At 41.6% G+C, this 17,265-nt stretch overlaps 1 protein-coding gene across 9 annotated transcripts in view; it reads right to left on the reverse strand.

The window, feature by feature from the left end:
* PPARG (peroxisome proliferator activated receptor gamma) overlaps window positions 1–17,265 on the reverse strand; it is a 105,514-nt gene that overhangs the window by 44,397 nt on the left and 43,852 nt on the right. The gene's annotated exons all lie outside the window — the stretch shown is intronic.

Consider the following 17,265-nt stretch of genomic DNA (forward strand, 5'->3'; position numbering starts at 1 on the left):
AGGCCCAAATCAAAAGTCTAAATGTGTATAAGCCCCAAACATATTGATATTTAGCTCTCAGTCCAAAAACCTGCAGTTTGTCCTCGTCCTATCATGTGCGGAACCAAATTCCTTGATTTGAACACCGTTAAGTTCCAAAGAAGTTAGAATTCTAATCTGAATTTTGCACATTGGGCCCTAACTCTACTTTTTAGTGAGTTATAAAAAGATCTTTAGATTAAAATTAGATTGAACATTATGAAACTACAATAAAGTAGTGAGCATGGGTATTTCATTTGGACTTGAGACCCATTAAAGTATATAGACTTTAAACTTTTATGTAATATGAACTTGTTTGACTTGGTTTACTTTGAACCAACTAATACTACTCTGTCATGCTGCCAAAAAGGCTGTTGTTACAAAATGGATATAATGGGTGCCGCTCTTCAATTTAGAGGAGACAATATGTGTTGCACAGATTGTCATTCTTTGTTGGTGAAGGCTTCTAGATGTGCAGGTCTCACAGAGAACCACCTGTTTGCCTTTCTGTACAGCAAGCACTGACAGTATGTTCATGCTTCTTACTCCTAAACATTAGATGAGAGGGCAGATGGCGTAACAGTAACTGATACAGAAAGAAGTGCCCTCCTAACAGCAGGGGTTCCGGATGAAGTACTTAGGCAACTCCTTAGCAGTTTCCCCAATTCCTTCCCCCAAAATCTTACAAATTTTATGGGACAGATATATGGACCCTGATGCTACTCTCAGTGAAAGCAGGATTGTGCCAAAGGTAAACAAAGAATTTCTGATTAATTTCTCCAAGCCAGAAAAACCTTCTGAATATATAGTCCTGGTTGTCAAAATGTTTAATTGATTTTAAATAGTTCCCACAAAAACGTATTCTTCTTTCAGTGCGTAGGGGATCTATACATGGATATCTATCTTCAGATCAATAGAGCATTTTATCTTCATTTTCGTTACACAGATTTCCAAATAAAAGCGTAAAAACAGTCCAGTGAAAAGAATGACCACTTGTTCGTTTGGCTACCTGACATTTTTTCTTAGTTATAAATCCATTCCTTTAATCATTCTTGCCCACCTCAAAAAACCCTTAACACATGCTTAGGGCGCTACCAAATTCACAGTCCCTGTTGATCAATTTTGCGGTCACAGGATTTTAAAAACAGTACATTTTGTGATTTCAGATATTTAAATCTGAAATTTCACCGTGTTGTAACTGTAGGAGTCCTGACGCAACTCTGAAGGCAGCAACGTAGAAGTAACGTTGGCATAGTATGGCATTGTCATCCTTACTTCTGCGCTGCTACTGATGGGGTGCTGCCTTTAGAGCTGGGCACTTGGTGGCAGCCACCACCCAGCACTGAAGGCAGCACAGAAATAAGGGTGGCAATACCACGACCCCCCTAAAATAACCTTGTGACACCCCTCCACGACCTTCTTTTGGGTCAGGAGCCCGAATCTGAGAATCACTGGTCTCCCTGTGAAATCTGGTCTTTTGTGTAATTTTACCCTATACTACACAGATTTCACGGGCGAGACCAGATTTCACGATCCGTGACACATTTTTCATCGATGTAAATTTGGTAGGGTCCTACACATGCTTAACTTCAGCTGCATGCTAACTCTATCTCTATTGAGCAAAGTACTTAAGCACTGAAGATAACGAGACTTAAGCACATGCCTAAAATTAATGGGATTTAAGCACATGCTTAAAATTAAGCACAAATGTAAGAGATTTGCTGAACAGAGATAGTCTTATGCATGTGCTTAAAGCTAAGGATAAGCTTAAGTGCATCACTTGAATCAGGGCATATGTACATAGAACTGCCATCGAACTGTTGCATGCATGATTGAGGCTAGTGTTCAATAGAAGGGATTAAAATAAACTCCAAAGTCTCCATGAACCATTCATAAGCAATGCAAAAATATCCACACAATTTTAAGGGGGGCACTACGTAGTACTTTCAAGCTAAAGAGCTTCAATTTGCAAATTGCTACAAGCTAATCAAATTTAACAGTAGCTATATTTTTATGCTATAACACAGTACATGGGCATCTCCTGAATTTAGGAAAGCATGACAAGGATTTAGTTTTATGAATGTGACCATTCTCAAACTAAGACCACATGTGCTACCAAAACAGACCAGCTTCTGTGTTTGATGACAATCCTGGCCTGTGTGCCATTTCCTTTTTGTCACATTTTGAGATCTCAATAGGAGAATACTCCTTACTCTTATAAACAGCTCTAGGGTTCATAGACCAAAAAGCATATATGGTTCAAGAAAGAGGCTGCTCTTTCAAAAAATCAAATAAATATGTGATGTGTACAAATATTTCAGGACTGAAGATACTGCATTCATGCCCCCTGAATTGCTTCTTTAGTTTTCTTTGTGTGTGTAAAATTTTTCATCCTGCATGAATATGAAGAATGCATTCATGCATTCATGATACACGACTACCAATGCAAACTTACTACTATGTTGGAAAATGCACATGATTATCCACTGACTGGCTGTAGTGCAGTGTTTCTCAGTTGGTGAGGATGGCTTCTCCCACCTCTTCAAGGAAAGGTCAAAACTAGGGTGAACATATTTGCCTATGCTGAATATGGGACACCTGGTAAAATTACTCGTATTCAAGCAAGTTCAACGGCAATCAAATCAGAACTATGCAGTACAAACATTCAAATTAATATCAAGTTGACTGAGCCCCTGTTAAAAAAGAAATACTGTGTAGTTGGATTCTTTTTATTTACCTTCTTATCTTTAAGCCTTTAGGATTTACACGGGGAGGGGTGCCATACACACACTACCATACACCTCTCTCACGCAGCGGGGGTAGCTGACTGACCCGACCCTCCCTGCCCAGCGCTCTCCGCCGGGCTGGGCCCCAGGGATGGATCTGCCTCTCCTCGTACAGGATGGACCCACCTCTCCTGGTACCTGGAGCCATGTCTTCCCAAGGCAACACGTTGCAGGGGTGTGGGGGGGACATGCAGGGTCACACGCCCCCTGTCCCAAGATGTCTGTCAGGGTTCACATCAGAACGTGGCTAGCAGCAGCCTTTCAGCACTGTGCAGCAGGGAAGGGATGGGAACTGCTTCCAGCTGCGGGAGGGTGGGGGGGAGTGGGGAAGGGATGACCTGGACTGTGTCTTTGCAGAGTTCATCTCTTCCCTTCCCCCACACCTGTGGCTGGAAGCAGCTCCTGTCCCTTCCTGCCCACACAGTGTCGAAAGGCAGCTAACACCTCCAGGCTGCTGCTGGCCACCAACCTAACCCAGCCACCTCCTGTCCCCTGGCTACAGCACAGACAGGAAGGGGTTAAACCCTAAGGATGCATTGTGCACCAGGGCCCAGGGAACCAGACTGCACGGGCTTCAGCGAACTGGCCCAGAAAGGTGGCTCAGTAGGAGAGAGTGCCTAGGGGACAGAACAGCCCCACACTCCCTGGAGCCAGGACCCAGGGCAGGTTGTGTGTGAAGAAGGTGCTATGGAGGCTGCACAGTTGGGGTGCGAACAAGCTGGAAAGAGGCTTCCCCATGCCAGCACTGTGTGGGGCTTTGGCACATGCAGGGCTTGGCTCCTCCTGGCCAGTGTGCTGGGCTGGAGGTCTTTTGGGCTTTCCCAGGGAGCCAGCCCAGCCAGAGGCAGTGGGGGGAAGGAAGGAGCCTGAAGGCTGTTGATGAGCTGAGTGCTTTGACTAGAGGCTGGTTCTCCGCACATTGCTGGGAGTGGGACGTGCCCTGCTGCGGGGGGATATGGAAGAGCAGCAGGGCTGCGGGCAGTGACAGGGCAAAGCAGGGAGAGGACAGCGAGAGTGGGAGAACATAAAGGGCCGATCGATGGGCAGCAGAGGCGACATGTAATTGGCCACTGCCTGGCGCCTGCCTTCAATCACCAGCCACCACAGCTCACAGCCAGAGCCTGCTGGAAATGGGACAGAGGGCAGGGCTCTGCTGGCCAAGAGCCAGCATGCATTGGGGGCTGCACTGATGGACCAGCAGGAGGAGCAGCCGGCCTCACGCATTGCGGCTTTGCCAACCACCAGCCTTGTACACCCACCCCCATTGTTGGCCACTCGACCTGCCCCACTCACCACTGGTGGGCAGGCAGCTGGCAAGCAGGGATCCAACCAGCAGCAGGACCCGCCAATACTGATGTGGGGGAGACAGAAGATACGGGACAATTTGCCTGTTTTTAAGAAAAAGTCAGGACACCTGCAGGAGGGTTTAAATATGGGACAGTCCCTTTAAAAACATGACGTCTGGTCACCCTAGTCAAAACAAGCTCAGGGAAAAGGAATATGCTTTCTTTCTGTTTATGAGAACTTATGCATAGAAAACTCCCTTTGATTTCAAAAAGAATTACATGCATGTAAAGGTTGTAGGATCAGGCCCCTATAAATTCTGGAGTGGAAACTTGTAGACAAATAAAGAGAAACATTTCTGACAGAAAGCTTAAAAAACCCTAACACTTCTTAGCTAGAACATGTGTTACTTGAGAAACAAAAGTGTTTAGCATTATCCTCAATCTTCATAGCTAATAGGAGAGTGGGTAAAAAAACCTTGGGAAAATAGGTATTTTTCTATCTGCGGGTAGAAGCAGGGATGGTATAGTCAGCATTTTCCTAGCACAGTCTGCCAATACTATCAGAGCACCTTCATAACAAAACATTGTTTCCAGCCCTGAACTGTTAACTTCTGCTTGTTGTATTAACTTTTAAGGTAAGCAATGCAAGTTAAAAGAAGCAGGCATCAATTTTCCCTGAGTATAATGATCATTGAATGGAAAGGTGTGGGCTCCATACAAGCTAGTCTTTTCTGACTATTTGTTCTTTAATTTTGTTTTTGTTTGTAACACACAATTTTCTGTGTGTGTTGAGAGGAGGAGAAATAAAAACTTCAAGATTATATCGAAGGAAGGAATTATTTGTACATCAAGAACCAGAGAAAGAAATTAATAGTGGGTGCAAGGATTGGCTACTATAGGTAGCAATTCCTTTTTTACCGCTCTTATTTTTGCTACACAAGGGCAGTAAAACCTTGAATTATTGGACATTTACATGCACAGGAGCCTGTAAATGCCACACCCTTTGTACGCCAGTAACATATGTTCTGTACTCAAGATTTCTTCATACAACTAGGAGGTTTCACTAAGTCATGCCAATATGCATCTGTATACATATGTTCTACATTACAGTTGCCTCAAAGGGCAATATTGGTTTCTCTGTTGTACAGTAATTGTATCATATATAGTATGTCCAGAGACTGCTGTTTAGATCTAAGGGCCTGATACTTATCTGAAATTGGTGGAACTCCTCACATAAGCAAACCATATTAAAAAGGGTTTGCAAGATCAGGCTCTAAATTTCTTATTCTTCTCCTTCCACTGAACACAGCTAATTTTGTCCACGCCATTAGTTCAAATGAACAAGCCACTGACTTAGCCTAATTTGCTTGCACAGTACCTGCAGAAATGCAGTGTTTCTATTTCTGTCAGATCAAGTGTGCAAGGGTTCATGAGATTAACTGTTGCAGTTACCCACAGCCAGGAAGCATTTATCTCAGGAAGGCAGTATGTCTCCCTGACCTTCCCTATGCTTAGGGGAGAGAACAAACTACTACAAACCTTTAACGGATACATAGGGTGACCAGATGTCCCAATTTTATAGGGACAGTCCCGATTTTGGGCTCTTTTTCTTATCAAGCCTCCTATTTCCCCCCACCCCCGTCCCGATTTTACACACTTGCTGTTTGGTCACCCTACGGATAGAGCATATTCTCCAACAATATGGCCAGCCAGTTCTATTGGCCAGCATACTGGGGAGGGGATGGAGTGGTGGCTTCTGCCTATTTTTGCCTGTCTCCAGTCCATACCCTTTCCAGAGGGTTGTTTCCTGAAGACCATCTTGGTAGCAATCCCTGCACTTTGCCAAGTGCACAGGCTACCATTCTGGCTGACCCTTTTTCAGGCTGGGCAAGGATTTGGGAGTGGCTCTTTACATTCTCTTCCTACTGCATGGCTGTGTAATTAGCCACAATTGACCCCTTTACCATTATGCAGATATGCTGATTTGTGACTTGTTGGATGAAAAAATGCAATGTTATCTATCTCAAAAAGTTCAATGCAGCTAAATGAGTCTTCAGTGCACTGGTATAAAGTATGCTGTACAGAATAAATATCTCAGGCTTCAAATCTATCACAGGAGGCATTTTGTTTTGTGCCCTGCATGGCTGTTTTTGTATTAGAACCACATCTATTAAAGTGTTATGAAAATAAAAAATAGCTAAGCTCTGGTGACCTTAAAAACGTTTCAGAATTATTCACTGTTTCAGATTTGCTCACTATTTTATCTCAAAATCCAAGCACCTGTGAGTTGTTCATCATGTTTCAAAATTAAGAATCCTGTTCACACACAGGAGCTGACCACTGTTCGGTTGTTATTTTAATTGCCCGATGACTTAGTACAAGGATACTCAGTTTATTTCAGTAAAATTATCATTACACATATGAACATTAGAAACAAGGTGAATTCTACCAATCGACTTTTGTCCCATCTCTAAGTTTTACTATCAATGGTAAACTGAACAAAAAATTACGAGTGATAATGTCAACCTCATATTTATATGACCACTGAACTCCAAAATGTTTGTTAGTACTATCTGATATTTATGTTTGACAATTAATTTATGAAGACACATAACTGTATTTAATTTTTCTTACTTTTTGTCTTAATTTTTTTCCAATAAAAATAAATTAAAAAGGGTTTTACTGCAGCCTTTTTAATGGCTCTGAGTCATTTTCCATCAACCAACAATGACTTGAGGACAACTTTATCAGTCAAATCCTTTGGAATTCTAGGGCACTGTCATAAAGCTTACAGAATCTTGTGTGGCTCTCCAGGCAACAGGAATATTTGTCATTAAGTGGTGAAGAACTTCCACTCCACCCTGCAAATTTTGATTTGTAGAAATTTGTTCTCAGCCAGCACAGGGTTACATAAAGTGGTAGCAGAGGCAATACCACTTGCACAAAGACAAATGAAAATGCTTACACATTCAATCATAATAAAGACTAGAAGTGAAAGGGAGAGTGCTATGAAGTAACTAATTTATACACCAGGAAGTAAAATGAGGCACATGAACCCATCTGACATTTGCTTGATTAAGCTGTCAGTCTCTATACCATTAGGAACAGCCTGGATGACAATCTATAGCTGATTTGGTGTGACTGAGGAAAACAGTCATTCACTCACTCTAAGAAATTCCATTCAACAAGAACCACAAATAAAATCAGTTAAAAATTTCTTATTAGGGCAATTCAATACAATTTTTCTATATTAAGCCAACAGTAATACAAGATATAAAATAAGAGATTACCATGGTATGAAAAACATCTTGGATCACAAACTGCCCCTTACTATAAACAATGCTTGCTCTCAGTTAACCCGAAAGGCTTGTTGCACTGCATTCTACACATACTCTTTCCAAAGGGACAAAGCTATCAAAATGTGACCCTAGAGCTGTTTAATGAAATAGCCAGAACATCCTACCCTAATACAGCTTACACAAAAACAGAAGAGGAAAAATACAAAAAACCTCTGGGACTTGCAAAGAGTAAATTAAAAACGAGCTGGTTGTATATATATAAATACACAGACATACACATATACATATATTGAGTAAATTAATATAATTGTAATTTTAACTGAAATATATTTCATGTAGCAGCTTGCATTTCACTTCAAATGACTAATACATATTTTACAAAGTAAACGGACAAGCAGCACCCCACAGAAGTAAATGAGAGTTCTTCCAATGACTTCAATAGGAGCACGATTGGATGCTCAGTGAAATCATTTGACATATGTAGGGAGTTACAGTTAAAATGGTCCCTCTTTCTTTATGAGAGAGTCATAGTCATTCTTAGCCTTTAACGAGTACTTAGAGCTGGTGAAAAGTGTAAGTTTGACATCCCTTCAGATTTACTTCTTTAGGCCACACAACAGGAGCTATCCAACCTTTCACACATCACCCTGCCAACACTTCTCCTGCAGGCACCACCTCCTATAAAGTAAAGGGTTTCATTATTTTCATAGGGGGAGAGAGAATGAGGCAGAAGACTGCAGGAAAAGAAAGGATATTCATGTGGTTAAAGCTGTTGAATGCCACATAGAAGAATTCAGTTCTATCCTTGCCTCTGCCATAGAGTTACTATCTGGTGCTGGGCAAGTCACTTAAGCCATAACATTTTCAACTGTTCACTAATTGTGTGTTTCTTGTTTTCTGGGTCCCTAACTAAGACACCTGGTGTCCGATTTTCAGATGTGCAATGTACGCACAGATACAACCAAAGTTAATGGGAGCTATAGATACAGAACCATGCTGGAAACAAGGTAGTGTAGTCTGGAGAAATGCGTACACACTTGGGAAACAGGTGGTCTTGTGTTCTAATCATAGTTTTTCTACCGAGTCACTGTATGGCCTTGAGAAAGTTACTTTGCCTTTCTGCCTCCATTTCCGCATCTACAAAATGGGGATACCACTATTTAGTATGGGTCTCATTTACCCATCTGTAAAACAGGGATAATAATATCGCTGTTTTCCTATTACTTGTCTTGTCTATTTAGACTGCACACTCTTTGGCCAGGGACTGTCTCACATCATGCATTTGTACAGTGCCTAGTACAACTGGGCCCTGAACTTGTTCAGGGCCTCTAGAAACTACAATAATAATAATAATAATAATTAATAATAATAGTGGGTGTATAAAGTTGTTCATTGCTGCCTTTTATCAGCATAGCAGGCTTTACCTATAAGGTAATATTTGTACAAGGAAATAAAGGCCTTTAGTTTGGGAAATAGCAAATTACACATATTTTTTATATATCTTGAACAATAAATGGAACATGGTGAAGTATTTAAGCTATAATTTTAAAGCAACTACTGCATGCAATCCTGATTCCTTTTAATTCTAATAATCTGCCATTCTGAAGCCAAGACTAAAAGACTCCACAATAAAGGACCATTACTATTTTGTGCTCTGTTGCTGCACTGACAGTAGAGGGAGCACAATATAACTAATAAACCAATCTAGAACTCTGCTGACACCATCAATGATACGGTTACACAAAAAGAGCCCTCTTGGCTAGTGCTCCGTGAATATCAATGTTTCACAAAATCACCGAAGAAAGAAATTTTATTTGTAAAGTTCAGTAAGGTTCAAGCTGCACTAGAAGATCAAATTAAAAGTGAAAAGTTGTAAAGAATACTTTCAAAGTCCCATAACAGGTTTTTACAGTGACTCCTGGATGTGTAAGCATGTGTGTGAGAGAGAAGGGAATCTATTTTTGGATTCATGTGCCCTGTTCATAGTTTTGGTAAAGTAAATTGGAGAGACTGAGAGCGTAATTTACATTGATGAAGTATGTATTGAATTATATTATATTTATAGGTATTCAAAATGGTAATTTAAAGAAGTCTTTCAGCCAGCAAATCACAAGTTAGGAACTGCTATGATTGTGGTGAAAATTAGGTTTGTTTTAGTTAAGTAATGAACCAAGGATCACCAACTTTTCTGCACTACAAACTCAAATGCTCCTGAGAATTCAGTATTGCCTTTTAACATCCCTCCTCCGGAACTGTGTACGGAGTAATGATGAACTCACATAGGCATGCACCTTAGAACATGTAAGGTGCACTGTTTTGTTGTCTACAGTGGGCTTGCCATTTTTATCATGAAGTGTGTGTTCTTAAATAATAAAATATCTAAGAGACTAAAAAGTGAGGTCACTGAAGAACACAGAAGTCAGATTTTAGGAGGGTTTTCAAGTATTAGGGAAGTTAGAACTAAAGCTAGATGTGACGAGAAAAGGAGAAATAAAGGATTGGTTTTATTTTTTAATTTACTTGCACAACCAACTCAACAAAATGCACACAACGTCCCCTAGCAAATCCTGGGTCAAATTCAACCCTAGCGTAAATAATGACTTCAGCATAGCTGCTTTTAACTCCAGCACCAAACAAAAATCCTGAGAAAAGATCATATTCTATCCTCTTATAGGGCTTGATCCTACAAGGTGCTGAGCAGTATGCCGCCAATCCAGCAAATCATTTTAATCATACACTTTGAGTGCAGTAGTCTGGAAAGACAGTGGTTTTTGAAAGCTAGCTAACAGTACCAAAAGATGCAATGCAGGTACCTTGAAAAGAGAAATAAATATTCCACGTAAAACTAAAGAAGACATACTTTTTGTGCTTCTGGACCAGATAACCTTGTCACATATTTATGTACGGAAGGAATGTAACATATAGAGTTACCAACTTTCTAATCACACAAAACGGAACACTCTTGCTCTGCCCTGCCCCTTTCCTGAAGCCCCGCCCCTGCCCTGCCCCTTCTCCAAGGCCCCGCCCCCACTCACTCCATTCCCCTCCGGTCATTCGCTCTCCCCCACCCTCACTCATTCATTTTTACCAGGCTGGGGCAGAAGGTTGGGGTACAGAAGGGGGTGAGGGCTCCAGCAGGGGGTGTGGGCTCTAGAGTGGGTCCAGAAATGAAGGGTTCTGGGTGTGGGAGGGGGCTCCAGGCTGGGGCAGTGGGTTGGGATGTGGGCTCTGGGGTGGGGCTGGGGATGAGGGGCTTGGGGTGTAGGAGGGGACTCAGGGCTGGGGGGTGGAGGCGAGGGGTTTTGAGTGTGGGAAAGGGCTCTGGGCTCAGGCAAGGGGTTGAGGTGTGGCAGGGGGTGCGAGCTCTGGGCTGGAGATGCGGGTTCCAGGGTGGAGCGAGAAATGAGGGGTTCAGGGTGCGGGAGGGAGCTCTGGGCTGGGGCAGGGGTGCATAAGTGGGAGTGCGGGCTCCAGGAGGGAGTTTGGGTGTGGGAGGGGGCTTCAGGCTGGGGAAGGGGGTTGGGCTCTGGACTCTGGGCAGCATTTACTTCGGGGGCTCTCTGAAGCGGTGACATGTCCTTCGGCTCCTAGGCATAGGGGTGGTCAGACAACTCTGCACGGTGCACTCTGCCTCCGCACACAGGCACTGCCCCACAGCTCCCACTGGCTGTGGTTCCCAACCAACTGGAGTTGCAGAGCCGGTGCACAGGGTGGGGGCAGCATGTGTAGCCCCCTGGCCGCTCCTGCGCCTCAAAGCCAGAGGGACATGTCACCACTTCCAGGTGCCACGTGGAGCCAGGTAGGGAGCCTGACAGCCCTGCCAACTGGACTTTTAACAGCCCGGTCAAAGCCGCCAGGGTCCCTTTTTGACATGGTGTTCTGGTTGAAAACCAGACACCTGGCAACCTTATAAAGCTCTTAAAGGTATAAATACTAGAAGTTTGGTACAAGAATTGAATTAGACAACCCTCATTATGTTCCCTGTACCCAAATAATTTCTACATCCAGATCTATAAGACAGTGAACTTCCCAAATCAAATACATTTATAGAAGCAAAGGGTAAAATTTTGCCCTATGAAGGGGAAGGAGGATAATGTTCCCCTGCCACAAGCAGCATGGCAGAAACCTACGACACCACAGAAGAATTCTAGAAGCTGCTCTACTCACGAACACACAAGACTGCAAACCATTTTCCTAGGAAGGTTTGGGCTGTGAGTGAAGGGGCATACCAAGCCCCTCAGGGGCTACAGGCATGCATGCTGCTACAGAAGTATGTACTGCTCAATAGGAGCAGGAGAAAGTAAACTACTCCCACTCAAAACAGGAATAAAGAGCACCCAGAAGGGTATTGCCTTGGCCCACCCTGAGCCCTGCAGGATGGTTCTAAAGTGCACAACACATGCAACTGACAACATCCCATTACACATTCCTCCACTTGCATTAAAAAAAGACAGGATTTAATCAAAAATTTGCATATTACAAGAACAAAGCAAGTTTTACAAGGCATTTAATGTCAAGGCAGGTCAGTCAGGTTCTAACTGGCTCTCCTGTTAACTAACACATTCTTTACTTGCAGATAAGAGGCACTTCAGAAAGGTGTGAAATTCCTTCCTACCTTTAAAAACATCAAAGATATCACTTCCAATCTGTCCTAACAATCAAGTGCTTCCAGATACATATAAGCAAGAGACAATGACATCAGCATCACTAGGAAATGGTTTTTGTAAAATAATATTTGACCCACACAACTGAATGATCATATAAGCAGCAAGCACCAAAAGTACTATCCATTGAACCTACTGTAATCTTTAGTGTGCAGTGGGTAGTGCAATAGAGGACTGAATTGAAAGAAAAAGCCTGTTCTGGGAAAAAATATATATGGTTAAAATTTATTGTCTATGCTCTGTTTGTAAAGCCTACACAGAATGAGAAATGGGTGGGATTCTCATTTACACTAAAGCCGTTTTTTACACTCCTCTCTCTGTATAAATCAGCTTTGGTGTAAATGAGAAACAGGCCCAAATATGCCTCTGGGGTTATGCAGATATGCTAGAACTTTTACAAAACTATTTCAGATATTTCATTTAATCAATTTTGTTGTATTCTGAAACTGAGTAGATACTGCTGAGACCTCAAGCCTATTTCATTATATTGGATATGAAAGGATTATTACTTACAAGCATGTGCATAAAACAGAGGTGATAGAAGCGGAGAAGACTGGAAAATGCAGTATGGTTGTGGAAGAAATATTGATTCATATACTAGAAACAGCTTGATGTACTTGGAAGGATTATTATATAGTTTTAAAATTAATTTTATTGTAAGTGGAAGAACAGAACTTTAACAAAAGTTTTAGAGGACATTACTGCAAGGCTGAAAATGATGTGATATCCTGCCCCTGTCAGTAGAAAGCTGATTGCAATAGAAATGACAGTGTTCTACTATTATTCATAAATTTGGCAGGCCTCCAATAGGTACAAATAATGTATTATCTTACCACGCTGTCTCACCAATGACCCAGATGTTAGGTCTGTGGGGAGGAGCTCTCCAACCCAATACAAATTGCCTTTGTAGCTACCTGAACAGAAAGACTGAACACTGTGTCAAACTGTTTTCTGTTGGGGGCAGCTGTAATTTAATTCTGTGTGAAGAGTGTTATAAAACCAAAACTAATTCTATTAAGATTTTCTTCCAGTGCTCTTCATTCTAAAGCCCTTAAAAAACCTCACATTCTAAAAATGAAAACCATTGTTAATTCACTATGTTGTAAAGAAAATTAAAAAGCAGAATCAATACAATACGATGCATTCCTCTACTGTCTAATCACAAACAATATGGAAGGGAATATATAAAGAAGGGAATCATGAACGGCGAAAAATGTGTGTAGGTATTTCTACCATTCCTAACACAAAAAGAAAAGGAGTACTTGTGGCACCTTAGAGACTAACCAATTTATTACAGCATAAGCTTTCGAAATAAATTGGTTAGTCTCTAAGGTGCCACGAGTACTCCTTTTCTTTTTGCGAATACAGACTAACACGGCTGTTACTCTGAAACCTGTCATTCCTAACACAGTGTCATCAGAGCACAAAACTGAATTATTTTGCTTTTGATTGATTTAATCCAGTTTATCCAGCAAAAATTAAAACAATTAAAAAAATCAATCCTTCTCTATAAAACCATCCATGTTGCATTCAGCAATAGTGAAATTATATCTCATGATGTACAATTTAGGCGTTACTCTCTATGAATCATTATTATTTACAGAAAGATATTGATAGGCTGGCAATGAGTCACGGACAGTTTTGTAATCTGAAAAGCTGGCTTCTTATTGGAGACTTTTGCCCTCTCTTTGGCAAGGAGCAATAGCTAACTGTGCCAAGTTACTAATTTTTTGAGTAGGCCTCCTCTTGTCACATAAGTGGTCTAATAAGATTGCAATGAGTTGCTGATTTTAAAATATACCAACATTCTGTACTGCATATTACATTGCAGATCTTTATGGTCTAGATACATACAAATTATTTTAATTTTCAGAATTGCACTTGGCCCAAAGAAATCTTCATAAATGATCTGGAGGATGGTGTGTATTGCACTCTCAGCAAATTTGCGGATGATACTAAACTGGGAGGAGTGGTAGATACGCTGGAGGGGAGGGATAGGATACAGAAGGACCTAGACCAATTGGAAGATTGGGCCAAAAGGAATCTGATGAGGTTCAATAAGGATAAGTGCAGGGTCCTGCACTTAGGACGGAAGAACCCAATGCACAGCTACAGACTAGGGACCGAATGGCTAGGCAGCAGTTCTGCGGAAAAGGACCTACGGGTGACAGTGGACGAGAAGCTGGATATGAGTCAGCAGTGTGCCCTTGTTGCCAAGAAGGCCAATGGCATTTTGGGATGTATAAGTAGGGGCATAGCGAGCAGAACGAGGGACTTGATCGTTCCCCTCTATTCGACATTGGTGAGGCCTCATCTGGAGTACTGTGTCCAGTTTTGGGCCCCACACTTCAAGAAGGATGTGGATAAATTGGAGAGAGTCCAGCGAAGGGCAACAAAAATGATTAGGGGACTGGAACACATGAGTTATGAGGAGAGGCTGAGGGAGCTGGGATTGTTTAGCCTGCAGAAGAGAAGAATGAGGGGGGATTTGATAGCTGCTTTCAACTACCTGAAAGGGGGTTCCAAAGAGGATGGCTCTAGACTGTTCTCAATGGTAGCAGATGACAGAACGAGGAGTAATGGTCTCAAGTTGCAGTGGGGGAGGTTTAGATTGGATATTAGGAAAAACTTTTTCACTAAGAGGGTGGTGAAACACTGGAATGAGTTACCTAGGGAGGTGGTAGAATCTCCTTCCTTAGAGGTTTTTAAGGTCAGGCTTCACAAAGCCCTGGCTGGGATGATTTAACTGGGAATTGGTCCTGCTTTGAGCAGGGGGTTGGACTAGATGACCTTCTGGGGTCCCTTCCAACCCTGATATTCTATGATTCTATGATTCTATGAAATAATATGAATTTTGTAACTGGCAGTATTTATATTTCTCAGAGGTCTAGTAAAGTTTTGCTAACTACAGGATATCCATATAATGTGAAAACTTCATATATGTGAAGTCTTAAATCTACACTAAATGGTTGGTTCTTTCTTCAGTTTCTTAGTTATTAAATGACCTAATATTTGAGAACAGGAACAACTTCCAAATCCTTTGTTTTTGGATTTCTATTAACTAAATGAGATGAATAAAGGGAATACTCTAAAAAACATCCTTCCCTGTAGTCCTAAGAACTGGAATAAATCAGAAGAAACCCATTCTGTTTTGTTACAAAAAATGACAGTATAATTTTAAAAATCAAGTGATTTTAAAAATCAAAGTTCCTTACCGTGTTACAAAACACAGACCATACCCTGAATCCATTGCAGTCACTGCAAAACTTACATCAGCAGGAGCAGGGTTGGGCCTCAACACTTTAGATTATTACAAGTGAGGTATAAAAAAAATTTACTTTTCACTAATTATACTACATGTTGACTTTTTTGGTTTTCTATTGGCCTGAACAATGAAAACAGATAGTCCATTTTACTTTTATTGTGGTCAGTTTTTAACTGATGATTTCACCATCGGTTTCTGACCTCTAAAAGAGCTGAAATGTATTGCAAATACTTAGGGCCCTACCAAATTCGCAGCCATGAAAAACGCATTAAAGACCATGAAACCTGGTCTCCCCCCATGAAATCTGGTCTTTTGCATGCTTTTACCCTATACTATGCAGATTTCATGGGGGGAGACCAGCGTTTCTCAAATTGGGGGTCCTGATGCAAAAGGGAGTTGCAGGGGGGTCACAAGGTTATTTTAGGAGGGTTACAGTATTGCCAGCCACCCTTCTGCACTGCCTTCAGAGCTGGGCGGCCCGAGAGCAGCAACTGTAGGCTAGGTGCTCAGCTCTGAAGGCAGAACCCTGCCAGCAGCAGCGCAGAAGTAAGGGTGGCAATACCATACCATGCCACTCTTACTTCTGTGCTGCTGCCTTCAGGGCTGGGCATCCAAAGAGTGGTAGCTGCTGACTGAGGGCCCAGCTCTGCAGGCAGCAGTGCAGAAGTAAGGGTGGTAATACCATACCATACCATCCTTACTTCTGTGCAGTTGCTGGTGGTGGCCCTGCCTTCAGAGCTGGGCTCCCAGCCAGCAGCCACAGCTCTCCAGCTGCCCAGTTCTGAAGGCAGCGCCATCGCCAGCAGCACATAAGTAAGGGTAGCAGTACCGAAACCTCCACCCTATAACCTTGCAGTCCCCCCACAACTCCTTTTTGGGTCAGGACCCCTACAATTAAAACACCATGAAATTTCAGATTTAAATAGCTGAAATCATGAAATTTATGATATTTAAAATCATATGACTATGAAATTGACCAAAATGGACTGTGAAATTGGTAGGGCCCTAGAAATACTTAAGAGGAACATTTTTTCTCTAGAGTGAGTCTGCTGATTTTTTCCCTCTGTTGATCTTAGGTTTTATAAAAGTTATCTTTAACAACACCTACATTTTGGGAAGAATTTGACCAGTGTCCCTTTGATACATCTTTGTACTATGATTTAACAATTTTTTGTTTTGCATTTCTCTATAGAAAGTACATGATTACCAAATGAGAACATCACTGGGATTAATAAAGATTACGGTGAAATGTAGACCATAGAATGGAAAACATATTATAAATCAGGTTTATAATATCTGCTACATGCCATGCATTTAATATTTGTAAACAGAAATTTCATATGCATATCTAAACATTACTAATTCGTGGCAGTGGTTTAGGAACTAATGAAACTCCTGCTCAAGTCAATAGAAAGACTTTTGACTTCAGTGGGAATTGGATTGATCACTTAGGCCCCAACTAAAGAAAGCACTCCTGTATCAGGGCTTTATTGCTAAACTACAGGTATTTTGGAATATATATAAGAAATTAGGTTCCCCACAAATTCACTCTTTTCTATGCAAAATTTCCATCCACTTCTAGTACCCAATAAGATAATAGCATTGAACTGAAACCACAATCTACATTTTTGAAAAAGGCCTTGATAAAACAGATTCACAACTTTGAAGTTAATCTACTTAGCCAGGTTTCAGAGTAGCAGCCGTGTTAGTCTGTATCTGCAAAAAGAAAAGGAGTACTTGTGGCACCTTAGAGACTAACAAATTTATTTGAGCATAAGATTTCGTGAGCTATGAAGTGAACTCAGAAGAACTTATGCTCACATAAATTTGTTAGTCTCTAAGGTGCCACAAGTACTCCTTTTCTTCTATTTAGCTAGTTACCTATACTACATTCACTTGAGATACAGAACTGTTACAGTCTATGAAAAAATTTTATGTGACATATCC

Source organism: Lepidochelys kempii, chromosome 7, assembly GCF_965140285.1.
Source record: "Lepidochelys kempii isolate rLepKem1 chromosome 7, rLepKem1.hap1, whole genome shotgun sequence".
NCBI classification, from domain to species: Eukaryota; Metazoa; Chordata; order Testudines; family Cheloniidae; genus Lepidochelys; species Lepidochelys kempii.